Source organism: Sminthopsis crassicaudata, chromosome 2, assembly GCF_048593235.1.
Source record: "Sminthopsis crassicaudata isolate SCR6 chromosome 2, ASM4859323v1, whole genome shotgun sequence".
Classification (NCBI taxonomy): Eukaryota; Metazoa; Chordata; class Mammalia; order Dasyuromorphia; family Dasyuridae; genus Sminthopsis; species Sminthopsis crassicaudata.
In genome coordinates, this window is record NC_133618.1 from 385,287,383 (window position 1) to 385,301,979 (window position 14,597).

The following is a 14,597-nucleotide window of genomic DNA, read 5'->3' on the forward strand; positions in this document are numbered from 1 at the left end:
GATAGAAAAAGTGGGAGTCCAGTAAAACTAATCAATGCATCAACTAAGTTTACTCACTCCCTTTTCTGTTCAATGTCCTAATCTTCCTTTCCTGTAAAGAAGGAAATGAGATGGGCCTTCTCTTTTCTTCTCTGCCCATCTGAATAAGACAAATCTAATCCAACTGCTCTGATGCTATAAATAAATGTCACTTTGAGGTGATAACCTTAGGAACATTTTCTGTTTCCCAGTGTAGTGACTCCATCTAGTATAGGCATGTCTACTTAATTGAAAGGCATAACACACATGGAATTACATTCCAAGATTTGATCCTTTAGCCAAGTCCTTTTCCCACTCTATCACACTCTTCAAAAGTGGCCCATTGGAACATTGAAAGATTGAAAACCTCTAATCTAGAGAGGATATCGTTCAAATAAGTAATGCTAGTCCTTATTTGATACCAGGTCTTATATAGGGTACAAAAGAAATATGCTTCAAGTCTCTTGCCATGGAATTTTTTCATTTAAAATGAAGCTGGGGTAAGTGATACTTAAAGTCTATCATGTTCTATATTCTAAATATAGTGATGTTCTAATGTAGTGTTCTAAAATTCTATTTTCTTTGTCTTTTTTTTTTGGTTTTTAATCTTTTAATATGGAGAGTTTAGGCTAGCTGACCAAATCGAACTCATGTTCAAAAATCATTCAGCCCAGAGTGACTGAGGAATAGCATTTGTATACAGGTGATTCAGAAGCAAAAAGAATGCAGTTAGGTCATCAGATATCTGTTATACAAAAAAATTATATTCTCACCGCCTAAAGCAATAACTGGATTCACACAATGATGGGAATGGATTTGGGATGTATACAATAGTGGGAGTAACAGGATGAATACCATGCTGGGAATGGGCTAAGAGGACCTTCCAGGGTCAGTATAAAATTCTATTTTCTAAGGTCCCCTAGATTTATGATTATACTGTTTACTGATTTCTTTCTTTGTTCATTTCCCAATTGCCCTTCCTTTCCCTCACTTCCAAAAGAATCACACTTGCCAGTCTTAAAAATTATTTTATCTTCCTTCTCTACCTCTCCTCCCATCCTAGATCTTTTCCACTGTCTTCCAATCTTATTTCCCATCACATTTTTTCCCATGATATTATAGTAATTTGTGAGAAAAGGGAACTTACATATTATCAAGATATGTTCCTCTTTTTACAGATGAAGAACCTGAAACCTGTAGAGGGACTATGACTTGTCTTCCTACAAGGTCAAAATTAGAAGAAAAATTTCTCAATCTAAATGGATTTGGATTATATTATGCTGCCTCATTCTACTCCAGTGCCCTCCCCACCTCTAATGTCTACTTCAGGCTGTCATGAATTATTTAAAAGCATGATAACAATCACTACTACATCAGAGAGTATTGACACTCTCCAGTAGAGTTCTGGGCAAGTCCCCCTTCTCTTAGTCTCACTTTAGAGAATTTGATTAAATGATCTATAAATTCTTTTCCAGGTTTTTATCTTCTATGTTCTAACATTTTATTAATAATAATAATAATAATAATAATTAATAATATTTTAAATTGCCTTAAGGTTTGCAAAGCACTTTAAAATTTTTATTTCATTTTATCCTCATAAAAACCATAGGAAGAGGGTGCCATTATTATTCCTATTTATTTTACAGATAAGGAAACTGAGCTAGTCAGAGCTTAAGAGGCTTGTTCAAAGTCACATAGATAACAAGCATCTGAGCTTGAATTTGAACTCAGTTCTGACTTCAGTTCTAGCACTCTATCCACCACACCAACCTAGCTACCTCCAAATTATAGAGTCTTATGATTATAGAATTCTACAACTCTACTTGATAGCAGAATTAGTATAGAATATGTGACAGGTGCAATTCTTTACCTAGGAGCATTACAAAAAAATCTCTATTTAAATTATGAATATTTTATAATGTTTGCCCTTAGATTTGGGTTTTTATTCATTTCTTTTATTTTTAGTCTCTCAACTGTAAATAGTTTCATTTCAGTGAAATATAGAGGTAACATAAATCATTATTTTTGCAATAAAAGTAATTATTTATAGTGGCTTCAAAAAAGAGCTTTGGATGTCAACAGGATTACACAGCCCTTTCTGTTGGTGTTTGTCTTGTGAGATAATATTGTGCAAGAAAAGTTGCTTCTGCAAACATTCTTTGGACTGTGTTCAGTGTTCCATATTCAGTAATGACCCAGACTAAACAGTGGTGCCCTCCATATCAATAGTCACCTAACATAGAAGGAAATGCTGAAGTTCTTATTGTGGCTGTTTGGGGTTCTTTGTGGTGATGTGTATTTCTTCATGGAAATAAATTTCTGTGGTCAACAGAACATGAGCCAAAATTAATGGAGAACTACCAACAGTGAATCCTTGCAAACTTTTCAGTCCCTGCTGCCGTTTTTCTATTGAGAATGCTCACTAGTAATGACAGAAACCAAGAGGTAGAATTCACCAAGGTTATTAAGCAGGGGCCACTATAAACTTCATTTTCAAAATGTTAGTATAGAAAGTCCTTACAGTTAGCTTAAGAAAAGATCTAGATTCAAATTTCAGGCCTGGGTGAACCTGAGCATATTATTTTCCTTCTCTGCCCTCTGATTTTTCCATTTGAGTACTTTGAGAGAAGTAAATTAAATGGTCTCTAAAAGTTCTTCCAACCCTGTAGAGGACCATAGATAGTGGGGGAACTCTGGGTAAGGTATAAGATCTTTAGCCCAGAGGAAACCTACTGAAAATACCTGCTTTGGCTCCCCATTTCCCTTGGTGTTCACACCTTTTTCTGAGAAGTCAAGGAGGGTGTGACCACCTGTGTCCTACTTGAAGCAAGGATATTTACAGCACAGTGTAACTCAGTGTGATTGATGAGATAATGGTTCTCCAGTTCATATATACTTAGTACTTAATATGGTGAAGTAATGGTTCTACAGTTGGCATATAAGTGTGCTATAGTGATTTAATTGTACTAAGGTATTTAAGGGCTGAAAGGACAGGAGACAATATGAGAGTGAGAGTGGAAGAGAGTGAGTGAGAATATGTGAGCTTAAGCTCAGACTCCAGATTTCAGACTCAATAATAAAGACTCCAGACTTTATCCCTGACCATCTTAGTGACTCTCCTGCTAAGACCAAGGCCCATCCAGAGATTCTCAAGAAAACTAGCCCAGACACTACACAACCCAATTCTCTGAATCTCTGAGTCTAAGAGTTAAAAGAGGTGTCCAGAATAATGTAATTGAAAGGGCATGAAACTAGAAAGCAAGAGACCTGAATTTTTAAGTGGTTATCTCTAGCTAGCCTTATAATTCTTTTCCTGTCTCTAAATCTCAGCTTCTTCATCTGTCAAATGCAGATAAGCAATCAGCTGAAAATCTACTGGGTGCCAAACATGCTAAATTGCAGAACCAAAAATAAATAAATAAATAATGGAGGGGTGTGTGTGTGTGTGTTATTTAAAATAAATAAATAATGTTTCAGGGGAAAAAAAAAAGATGGAAGAATCAACAAAGGGAAATTATTCTCAGATTAATTCTCATTAACCACAAAGACTTGTTTGCTCAATTAGGAATTACAAGAACCAGTGAGAATGGGAGAAAGTAAATATGCCCTTCTAGATTTTGTGACTGATAAGAAGAAGAAATTTGAGGATAGTCTGACATTCATACTAGATTTTTTTTTTTGGTGGGGGAAATTTCAAAGGATTCAGAGGAAGAATAAATAAAATCTCGTGTAATAAAATATCACAAGAAAAATCAACCCAGGAAGAATGGGAAATACTAGAAGATGAAATTCTGAAGATACGAAAGAAAATAATTCCAATTAGAAGAAAAAGTAGGATTGTCTGAAGAAACTAGTCTGACTGCATATGGAGTTCATCAACAAATTAGATATTTTTTAAAAAGTAAACAAAAGATATAAGTAAGACCATATATCAGGAAATGGATATAAGAACGTCACAATACTGTAAAAATATTATTAGCAAGTATCAGAGTTCAGAATAAATGGAGACTGAGGAGAAAAGGGAAGGACAAGAAAAATGGGTAGGAAGTAAGTTTAAAAGTGTAGCTACAAAAAAGCAGGATTTTTCTTCACTACCACAAGGGGACTTCTGTCCCCTTCCCCCCATCCTAAAAACAACAACAACAACAACAACAACAAAAAAAAAAACTAGGCCACTTTGTTTGGTGGGGTAATTGGAATAATAATAATTGACCAAAAAGAGAAGGAAGAACTCTCAATTTTTATTTTGGACTTATTTTCTCTGACTTGAAAAATAACCTTGGTATTGAAAATGATCAAACAAAAACAACTGATAAAGTTGATACCCAGATTAAAAATGAAGATAGTAAAAGACCATTTAAACTGGCCCTGATGAATTCAAGCCAACTAGCCCAGATGGACTATTGTAGATTTGAACTTTGGCTTGGTTTCTTTTAGATTTCCATTTCATCTTCTCTAAAATAAGGGTGTTTTACATGTTTGTCTCTAAGGTTTTGCACTGGTTCAAGGGGCTGTTCTCAAAGCAAATGATTGCTCTTATTTTCAAGATTTTGAATTATTGTGACTCCACTGTAGTTCTTTTGTTTACATGAAGTCAAAAAACTAGTAACTAATTCCTTGCTTACAAGATTGATTAAATCTTGCCCTTTCAAATGTATTAGGGATTTGATAATTAATCTTAAATTTGGGGATTGATTGTCTTTGTTCTGATTTAACTGATTAAAAATCTTGTAGCAGCAATAATTTCTTTTTGGCAGCATTAATATATGCATTTCCCCATTGGTAGACATTGTATCATATTCCTGCTGCTGCATTCCCAGATGTAATGACTGCTAGGCCTCCATGTGTAATTGAATTGAAAAGTAAAGGCACTTGACTCTTATAAATTTACTTTGCCCAATAAAACAGCCAATTTGAACTGTTAATGAGTATTTCCTGCTGACTCATTCCTTGGCCAAATGAGACTGAGAGACAGATAGAGACAGAGAAAGAGAAACCCTTCACTGGCTAGTTAGGGAGGCAGTATGGTGAAATGGAAAGATTGTGAATTTGGAACCAGAGGAATGGGATTAAAAACTTAAATCTGTTACTTCCTATTCAGCTATAAGTCACTTAACTTCTCTGAAACACACTTTTCTCATTGATAAGATCAGGGGATTGATTAGGTAGTCTGAAGTCCTTTGTGACTCTGTATTTGTGGTCTTGCCTATATCTATACCTATATCTACAATTATATTTCATCTATCTCTTTAACTATCTATATCTATATCCTTCACAAGAATATACAAAGTTCCAAAAGTCTGTCTTGCTTAAAATTCATTCCATCAACCAGAGAATTCCCTTTATTAATGCTCTCCACTTTAATGATTCAGTAATTATCTAAAAATATACTTAATTATATTTTTTGTTTTTATGTCACAATCATTTCTGAAAATATTCACTCTGTGCTGATCCATCAAACTATCCTCAAGATTGAACACTCTTATATAATAACTAAAAACAAATATAAAATAACCCACATGATGATCTTCTTTCTGCTATGAAGAAAGAAGGTACTACCAAATCAAAGATAGCAATACATTTTAAGAAGAATTTAAAATTTATATTTAAAATTTTATTTTTTCTGTTGCTTGTAAAAACAGTTTTTAACATTTGTCTTTACAACTTTGAATTCCAAATGATCTACTTCTTTCCTCCCCACCCCACCCCTCATTGAGAAAACAAGCAATTCAATATAGATTATACATGTGTAATTATGCAAAACATTTTCATTAGTTATATTATGAAACAAATCACAGGCCAAAAAAAGCCCTCAAGAAAAATAAAGTCAAAAGGTATATTTAAAACTATATTCTGATGCTATCAGTTCTTTCTCTGGGGATGGATAACATTTTTCTCTACAAGTCCTTCAGAGTTGTCCTTGATCATTATATTGCTGAGAATAGCTAAGTCATTCACAACTAATCATCTTGCAATATTATTGTTACTTTCTACATGGTACATTTCACTTTGCATCAGCTCATGGAACTCTCTCTAGGTTTTTCTGAGAACATCATAATCACATAACCATAATTTGTTCAGTCATTTCCCAATCAATAATTATCCCCTCAATTCTCAACTTTTTTGCCACCAAAAAAGAGGTGCTATAAATGTTTTTATACATATAGGTCCTTTTCCTTTTTGTGTTTTATCTCTTTTTTGGATATAGACTTAATGATAGTATTGCTAGGCCAAGGAGTATGCATGGTTTTTATAGGCCTTTGGGCATAGCTCCAGATTACTCTATAGAATGATTGAATCAGTTCACATTTAGACAAAATAGTGCATTAATTTCTCATTCCCCCCCCCCCGCCATCTCCTCCAACATTTGTCATTTTCCTTTATTGTCCTATTAGTCAATCTAGCGAAATAGTACCTCAGAATTATTTTATTTTGCATTTCTCCAAAGAGTTGAGTCAGAGCATTTTTAAATATGGCTATAATTAGTTTTTAAAATTTTAGTTTTATTAAAGTTTTTAAAATTTCAAAACATATGCATGGATAATTTTTTTAACATTAACCCTTGCAAAATCCTGTGTTCCAACTTTTCCCCTCCTTCCCCCCACTTCCTCTCCTAGATGGCTAGTAATCGAATATATGTTAAACTTGGTAACATATATATATATATATGTATATATATATATGTTAAATCCAATATATGCATACATAGTTATACAATTTTCTTGCTGCAGAAGAAAAATCAAATCAAAAAGGAAAAAAAAATGAGGAAGAAAATAAAATGCAACAAACAACAAAAAAAGTAAAAGTGCTATGTTATGCTCCACCCTCAGTTCCCATAGTCTTCTCTCTACATATAGATGGCTCTCTCTTCACAAGATCATTGGAATTGGCTGGGATTATCTCATTGCTGAAAAGAGCCATGTCAATAAGAAATGATCATCATATAGTCTTGTTGTTGTCATGTATAATGATCTCCTGGTTCTGCCCATTTCATTTAGTATCAGTTCACGTAAGTCTTTCCAGGCCTCTTTGAAATTATCCTGCTGATCATTTCTTACAGAACAATATTTCATAACATTCATATGCCATAACTTATTCAACCATTCTCCAAATGATGGGCATCCACTCAGTATCTAGTTTCTTGCCACTACAAAAAGAGCTGCCACAAACATTTTTTTCACATGTGGATCCCTTTCCCTCCCTTAAGATCTCTTTGGGATATAAGCCCAGTAGAAACACTGGATGAAAGGAGGCTATAATTATTTTTGATCACTTCATTTGAAAACTGTTCATATCTTCTGATCTTTAAAAAAATAATTTTAAAAAATAAATTTGACTTATTTTTATAAATTGACTCAGATCTCTATGTTTGAGAAATGAGGCTTTTATCAAGAAACTTGCTTCATATTTTTTTCTCACAATTACTACTAACTATATTTCCTTTATCCAATCCCACTCCCCATTTATTCTATTCTCTCTCTCCTTTCACCCTCTCCCTCCATAAAAGTGTTTTGCTTCTAACTACTCCCTTCCTCAATCTGCCCTTCCTTTAATCATCATTACCCATTCTTGTCCCCTCCTACTTTCCTATAAGGTAAGATGAATGTTATTTCCTCTTTAAGCCAATTCTGATAAGATTAAGGTTTACTCATTCCCTTTCTATTCCACCTCTTCTCCATCAGTGTAAAAGCTCTTTTTTGGTCTTTTAAATATAAGATAATTAACTCCATTCTGCCTCTTCTTTCCTTTTCCCTCAGTACATTTCTCTCTTACACTTCAATTTTATTTTTTTAAGGTATTATACCTTGATATTCAACTAACACTTGTATGCTCTCTGCTTCCCCTTTTTCTCCCTTTTTTTCTCTCTCTCTTCCTCTTCCTCTCTTTCTCTCTCTCTCTCTCTTTATATATATATATATATATATATATATATATATATATACACATATATATATACATATATGTATATCTATATACATATATATATATGTTCCATCTATCTGCTCTAATAATGAAAAGTATCATCTTTCCATTTAGAAATGTAAACAATTTAACCTTAAGTTGTTTTGATTTTACTTTACTGTGTAGCTTTTAATACTTCTCTTGAGTCAAATTTCTGTTCAACTCTGTTTTTTCATCAGGAATGCTTGAAAATTCTCTATTTTATTGAATATTCATTTTTCCCCTTGAAGAAATATACAGTTTCTCTGAGTAAGTGATTCTTGGTAGTAATTCTAGTTTCTTTGCTCCCCTAAATATATCCCAAGCCACTCCATCCTTTAATGCAGAAGGTGCTAAGTCTTGTGTAATCCTAATTGTGGCTGCATGATATTTGAATTCTTTCTTATTGGCTGCTTATAATATATTTTTCTTAACTTGAGAGTTTTGGAATTTGTCTATATTATTCCTAGTAGTTTTCATTTTAGGATTTCTTTTAGGAGGTGATTAGTGAATTTTTTCACTTTCTATTTTACCTTCTGGTTCTAGAATATTAGGGTAGTTTTCCTCGATAATTTCATGAAAGATGATGTCTAGGCTTTTTTTTTTTTTTTTTTTTTTGTCATGGCTTTCAGTAATCTGATACTTTTAAAATTATCTGTCCTGTGTCTATTTCTAAGTCAATTGGTTTTCCAGTGATCTATTTCACATTGTCTGGAGATGTATAACATTTTTCATCATAAGAAGTAGAATGGGGTTATCTCACATAAAAGAAGCAAAAAAAAAAAAAAGCTTTTAGGGGAAAGGGGAAGGGGAGTAAGTGAACATTACTCTCATCACACTTTTTTCAATTTGTTTTTATTACTTTTATTACTTCTTGATTTCTCATAAAGTCATTAACTTCCATTTACTCAATTTTACTTTTAAGGAATTATTTTTTAAATAAAGAGGAAAATCAAATTGTTAGTCTTACAAATGAAAAGGGGGATCTTTCCATTAATGAAGAGGAAATTAGAGAAATAATAAGGAGTTACCATGCCCAAATTTATGCCAATAAATTTGATAACTTAAGTGAAATGGATGGCTTCCTCTAAAGATATAGGCTTCCTAGATTAACAGAGGAGGAGATAAATTGCTTAAATAGTCCCATTTCAGAAAAAGAAATAGAACAAGCTATTAATCAACTCCCCAGGAAAAAATCCCCAGGACCAGATGGATTTACATGTGAATTCTACCAAACATTTAAAGAACAATTAGCCCCAATGTTATATAAACTATTTGAAAAAATAGGGGATGAAGGAGTCCTACCAAACTCCTTTTATGACACAGACATGGTACTGATACCTAAACCAGGTGCATCAAAAACTGAGAAAGAAAACTATAGACCAATTTCCTTAATGAATATTGATGCTAAAATCTTAAATAAGATATTAGCAAAAAGACTTCAGAAAATCATCCCCAGGATAATACACTATGATCAAGTAGGATTCATACCAGGAATGCAGGGCTGGTTTAATATTAGGAAAACTATTAGTATAATTGACCATATCAATAACCAAATTAACAAAAGCCATATGATCATCTCAATAGATGCAGAAAAAGCATTTGATAAAATCCAACATCCATTCCTACTAAAAACTCTTGAGAGTATAGGAATGAATGGACTATTCCTTAGAATAATCAGGAGCATATATTTACAACCGTCAGTAAGCATAATATGTAATGGAGATAAATTAGAACCTTTTCCAGTAAGATCAGGAGTAAAACAAGGTTGCCTACTATCACCATTACTATTCAATATAGTACTAGAAATGCTAGCCTTGGCAATAAGAGCCGAGAAAGAGATTCAAGGAATTAGAGTAGGAAATGAGGAAATCAAACTATCACTCTTTGTAGATGACATGATGGTATACTTAGAGAACCCCAAAGACTCTGCTAAAAAGCTATCAGAAATAATTCAGAATTTTAGCAAAGTTGCAGGATACAAAATAAATCCACATAAATCCTCAGCATTTTTATATACCACCAACAAAATGCAACAGCAAGAAATACAAAGAGAAATTCCATTTCAAACAAATGTTGAGAGTATAAAATATTTGGGAATCCATCTACCAAAGAATAGTCAGGAATTATATGAGAAAAATCACAAAACACTTGCCACAAAAATAAAGTCAGATTTAAATAATTCGAAAGACATTCAGTGCTCTTGGATAGGCTGAGCGAATATAATAAAGATGATAATACTCCCCAAACTAATCTATTTATTCAGTGCTATACCAGACTCCCAAGATATTATTTTAATGACCTAGAAAAAAATAACAACAAAATTCATATGGAACAATAAAAGGTCGAGAATTGCAAGGGAACTAATGAAAAAAAAGTCAGATGAAGGTGGTCTAGGTGTACTTGATCTAAAGCTATATTATATAGCAGCAGTCACCAAAACCATTTGGTATTGGCTAAGAAATAGATCAGTCGATCAGTGGAACAGATTAGATACAAAGGACAAAAAAGGGTACATCTATAGCAATCTAGTCTTTGACAAACCCAAAGATACCAACATTAGGGATAAAAATTCATTATTTGGAAAAAACTGTTGGGAAAACTAGAAATTAGTATGGCAGAAATTAGATATGAATCCACACTTAACACCATATACCAAGATAAGATCAAAATGGGTTCATGATTCAGGCATAAAGAATGAGACCATAAATAGATCAGAGGAATAGAGAATAGTCTATCTCTCAGACCTGTGGAGGAGGAAGGAATTTATGACCAAAGGAGAAATAGAGACCATTATTGATCACAAAATAGAAGATTTTGATTACATCAAACTAAAAAGTTTCTGTACAAACAATACTAATGCAAACAAGATTAGAAGGGAAGTACCGTGTTTCCCCGATAATAAGACACTGTCTTATTATTTTTTTGGGACTAAAAAACACCAGAGGGCTTATTTTCAGGGGAGGGCTTATTTTATCCTCCATCATGCCCCTTTTATCCTCCATCATGCCCATTTTAGCCTCCATCATGCCCCTTTTATCCTCCATCATGCCCATTTTAGCCTCCATCATGCCCCTTTTAGCCTCCATCATGCCCCCTGAGTGCTTATTTTATTCTCCATCGCTTACTGAACTTACCGAGTTTTTAGATGGTCCTGTCTCAGCTCTACTCCGCGGCGCTGCTCTCAGTAGCGCCAGCAAGCAAATCACCAGGGAAGAAGAGGATGACGCGCTCACTGCTGCAGCTCTGATTGGATGCAGCTCAGAGCACGACGTGCGTTTCACCCGGGAGGGGAGGGCGGCGCTGCTTACTGAAGGTACCGCTACGCAGCATATAGCGCAGGGGATCACCATGATGACCGTTTTCATAGTAAGTTCGATAGGGCTTATTTTCGGGGGAGGGCTTATTTTAGCGGAATATTAAAGAGTATGTGGGTGTCTTATTTTCAGGATAGGTCTTATTATCGGGGAAACACGGTAACAAATTGGGAAAATATTTTTACAGTTAAAGGTTACAATAAAGGTCTCATTTCCAAAATATATAGAGAACTGACCCTAATTTATAAGAAATCAAACCATTCTCCAATTGATAAATGATCAAAGGATATGAACAGACAATTCTCAGATAATGATATTGAAATTATATCCACTCATATGAAAGAGTGTTCCAAATCACTACTGATCAGAGAAATGCAAATTAAGACAACTCTGAGATACCACTACACACCTGTCAGATTGGCTAAGATGACAGGAACAAATAGTGATGAATGTTGGAGGGGATGTGGAAAACTGGGACACTAATACATTGTTGGTGGAGTTGTGAAAGAATCCAACCATTCTGGAGAGCAATTTGGAACTATGCCCCAAAAGTTATCAAACTGTGCATACCCTTTGATCCAGCATTGCTGCTATTGGGCTTATATCCCAAAGAAATACTAAGGAGGGGAAAGGGACCTGTATGTGCCAAAATGTTTGTGGCTTTTCGTAGTGGCCAGAAACTGGAAGATGAATGGATGTCCATCAATTGGAGAATGGTTGGGTAAATTATGGTATATGAAGGTTATAGAATATTATTGCTCTGTAAGAAATGACCAGCAGGATGAATACAGAGAGGCTTGGAGAGACTTACATCAACTGATGCTGTGTGAAATGAATAGAACCAAAAGATCGCTGTACACTTCAATGTTGTATGAAGATATATTCTGATGGAAGTGGATATCTTCAACATAAAGAAGATCCAACTTACTTCCACTTGATCAATGATGGACAGAAACAACTACACCCAGAGAAGGAACACTGGGAAGTGAATGTAAACTGTTAGCACTACTGTCTATCTACCCAGGTTACTTATACCTTCGGAATCTAATACTTAATGTGCAACAAGAAAATGGTATGTACACACATATATTGTATCTAGGTTATATTGTAACACATGTAAAACACATGGGATTGCCTGTCATCAAGGGGAGGGAGTAGAGAGAGGGAGGGGATAATTTGGAAAAATGAATACAAGGGATAATATTATAAAAAATTACTCATGCATATGTACTGTGAAAAAATTATAAATAAATATATATATATATATATACATACATATATATATATATATATATATATATATATATATATATATATATATATATATATATATATATATATATATATATATGTAAAGGAATTATTTTCTTCAGTGAGCTTTTATAACTCCTTTTCCATTTGGCCAATTCTATTATTTATTTATTTATTATTTATTTTTCAGTGAATTTTTGTGCTTCCTTTTCCTTTTGGGAAGTTCTTCTTTCTGAGACATTCTCTTCTCATTGACTTTTTGTACCTCTTTTTTCATTTGGCTTCATCTGTTTTTTAAGGTGCTATTTTTTTTTCATTTTTTTCATGCAATCTTGCATTTTTTCCCTTGCATCACTGTCATTTCTCTTTCCAATTTTTCTTCTATGTCTCTTACTTGATTTAAAAAATTCTTTTGAATTCATATTTTTCTTGGAAGGTTAGAATGTTATTTTCTGAGTGTGTGTTTTAATCTTCCTTGTCACCATAATTGGTAACTTTCTATATTCTGGAGATAGAAAGACAAAATAAAAAACAGAGCCCTATCCTCAAGGTGACTACTTTTGTTTGTTTGTTTAAAATTTAAATTTTGTGAGATACTCATGCATTGTTGGTGGAGCTGGGTACTGGTACAACCATTCTATGGATCATTTTGGAACTATACCCAAAGGGGTATAAAATTGTGCACAAACCTTTTGACCAGCAATACCACCACTAGGTCAGTATCGCAAAGAGATAAAAGAAAGAAAAAAAAAGACCTATGTGTACCTAAAATATTTATAGAAGCTCTTTATGTGGTGGCAAAGAATTGTAAACTGAGGGAATGCCCATCAATTGGAGAATTAATGAATAGATTGTAGTATATGATTGTGGTGACATATTATTTTGCTATAAGCTATATTTGGCCATTATAAGAAATGATAAGCAGGATTCTTTAAAAAAAAGATCTCAAAAGACTTATATGAACTGATGCAAAATTAAGTGAGCAGAACCAGAACATTGTGCACAATAACAGCAATATCATATGATAATAAACTGTGAATGATTTAGCTATTCTCAGCAATACAGTGATTTAAGACAATACTAAAAGAATTATCCTGAAAAAATGCTAGCTACCTTCAGAGAGAGAACTTTTAAAATCTTCACAAATTTGCATGTCATGGCTCTTTTCAACAATGAGATGATTGAGGCCAGTTCCAATGATCTTGTGATGAAGAGAGCCATCTACACCTAGAGAGAGGACTGTGGGAATTGAGTGTGGATTATGATACATCATTTATACTTTTTTTTGTTATTGTTCACTTGCATTTTGTTTTCTTTCTCATTTTTTTCCTTTTTGATCTAATTTTTCTTGTGCAACACAATAATTGTATAAATATGTATACATATATTGGGTTTCACATATATTTTTAACATGTTTTAACATTTATTGAATTACTAGCCATCTAAAGGGAGGGGATGAGGAGGAGAAAAATTTTGGAATACAAGGTTTTAGAAGGGTCAATGTTGAAAAATTATCCATGCATATATTTTGAAAATAAAAAAATTAATAAAAAATTTTGCATTTCATCCTTATTCAGGGTTCAGGCCAATCTTCTTTGTATTGTTTCAATTTTAGTACATGTGCTGTCAAAACAAGCACATGATAAATTCTTAATGCAGATGGAAGCATGTTTTTTTCAACTTTATTTTCTTATTTTTTTCTTGTTCTTTTTTTTTTACAACGTGACTAACATGGAAATATTGTTTTGCATTACTGCACTTGTATAATCTAAATCAAATTGCTAGCTGTATTAAAGAGGAAGAAAGTGTGTAGGAAAGAAGAAAGAAACAGAAGGGGATGAGGAGAGGGAGAGAGAGAGAAAGAAGTTGAAACTCAAAATTTTTTATAGATGTTCAATATTTTACATGTAATTAGAAAAAAATAAATTAATTTTCTTAATGCACACAAAATAAAATCTTTATTTAAATTTTTATTTTTATTATTTAAATTTTTATAGCTTTTTATTTACAAAATATATGCATGGGTAATTTTTTCAACATTGACCCTTGCAAAACCTTCTGTTCCAAATT

General features: G+C 33.2%; 1 non-coding gene across 1 annotated transcript; it reads right to left on the reverse strand.

The window, feature by feature from the left end:
* Positions 1-14,058: 14,058 nt before the first annotated feature.
* Positions 14,059-14,166, reverse strand: LOC141559169 (U6 spliceosomal RNA). The gene has a single exon (XR_012487252.1). It is a non-coding gene; the product is annotated as a U6 spliceosomal RNA (small nuclear RNA).
* Between the last annotated feature and the right edge of the window lie 431 nt (positions 14,167-14,597).